The 1,623-nt window shown below is 31.5% G+C and overlaps 1 protein-coding gene across 1 annotated transcript in view; it reads left to right on the top strand.

The window, feature by feature from the left end:
* The window catches only part of LOC127741532 (uncharacterized), an 11,633-nt gene that overhangs the window by 627 nt on the left and 9,383 nt on the right, over positions 1-1,623 (top strand).

Here is a 1,623-nt window from a genome sequence, read left to right on the forward strand (position 1 = left end):
AAACTTTAGACTAACATTGCATGATTCTTAGAATTCTTATTAAAAATTTTGAATCTCTTTATTTTCTTCTCCATATAATTTTCGAAAAAAACCAAAAAAATTACAAAATCATAAAAATAAAAAATATTTCTTGTTTGAGTCTAGTGTCTCATTTTAAATTTGGTGTCAATTGCATGTTTCTGTACTTCTTGCATTTATCATGTGTCTTCATTGATCTTTAAGTTGTTCTGTATGATTTACTTGCTCTGATCTTTAAATTCTCTTGTTTTGTGTGTTTTGTTGTTTCTCATATGCATTCTCAATTTGTTAGTGTCAGTAGTATACAAACTTCTAAGTTTGGTGTCTTGCATGCATTGTTTATTTGATTTTAGTTGCATTTTGACTTTTCCTCATTATTAAAAATCCAAAAAAATTTTAATTTGTGTCTTTTCAAGTCAATAATGCAGAGAATTGAAGATTCAGAACATACAGCAGAGGAATTACACAGAAAAAAGCTGGGCATTCAAAACGCCCAGTGAAGAAGGAAAACTGGCGTTTAAACACTAGCCAGGGTGCCTGGCTGGGCGTTTAACGCCCAAAAGGGTAGCGTTTTGGGCGTTAAACGCCAGAATGTATACCATTCTGGGCGTTTAACGCCAGGATGGCACATGAGGGAAGATTTTGTTTTTAATGCAATTTTTTTTTCAAGTTTTCAAAATTTTTCAAAATCAAATCTTTTTCAAATCATATATTTTCAATCATATATTTTCAAAATCAATTTCTTTCTGTTTTCAAAAATACTTGCTAACAATTAATGATTTGATTCAACATTTCAAGTATGTTGCCTTTTCTGTTGAGAAAGGTTTAATATTTGAATCATATCTTTTCTTGTTAGACAAGTCATTGATTTTAAAAATCAAATCTTTTTAAATTGTTTTTCAATCATATCTTTTCAATCAAATCTTTTTAAAACCATAACTTTTCAATCATATCTTTTTAATCACATCTTTTTCAAAAAAAAAGTTTTCGATCATATCTTTTTGATTTCTAACTTCAAAATCTTTTTCAAAAATCACTTAATTTCTTTCCCACTCTTAGTTTTCAAAAATCATTCTTCAATTTTTCAAAATGTTTTTAAAATCTTTTTTGTTTATTTTCGAAAATTTCTTCCCCTCTTCTCACATCCTTCTATTTATGGACTAACACTCTTCCTCAATGCACAATTCGAACTCTATCTTTCTAAGTTCAAATTCTTCTACCTCTTCCTTCTATTTTTCTTTTCCTCTGACACCTCAAGGAATCTCTATACTGTGACATAGAGGATTCCATATTTTCTTGTTCTCTTCTCTTTCATATGAGCAGGAGCAAAGACAAAAGCATTCTTGTTGAGGCTGACCCTGAACCTGAAAGGACTTTGAAGCAAAAGCTAAGAGAAGCTAAAGCACAACTCTCTGTAGAGGACCTAACAGAAATCTTCAAAGAAGAAGAACCCATGGCAGCCGAACACAACAACAATGCCAACAATGCAAGAAAGGTGCTGGGTGACTTTACTGCACCTACTCCTGACTTTTATGGGAGAAGCATCTCCATCCCTGCCATTGGAGCAAACAACTTTCAGCTTAAGCCTCAATTAGTTTCTCTAAT

Source organism: Arachis duranensis, chromosome 9 (genome assembly GCF_000817695.3).
Source record: "Arachis duranensis cultivar V14167 chromosome 9, aradu.V14167.gnm2.J7QH, whole genome shotgun sequence".
Lineage (NCBI taxonomy): Eukaryota > Viridiplantae > Streptophyta > Magnoliopsida > Fabales > Fabaceae > Arachis > Arachis duranensis.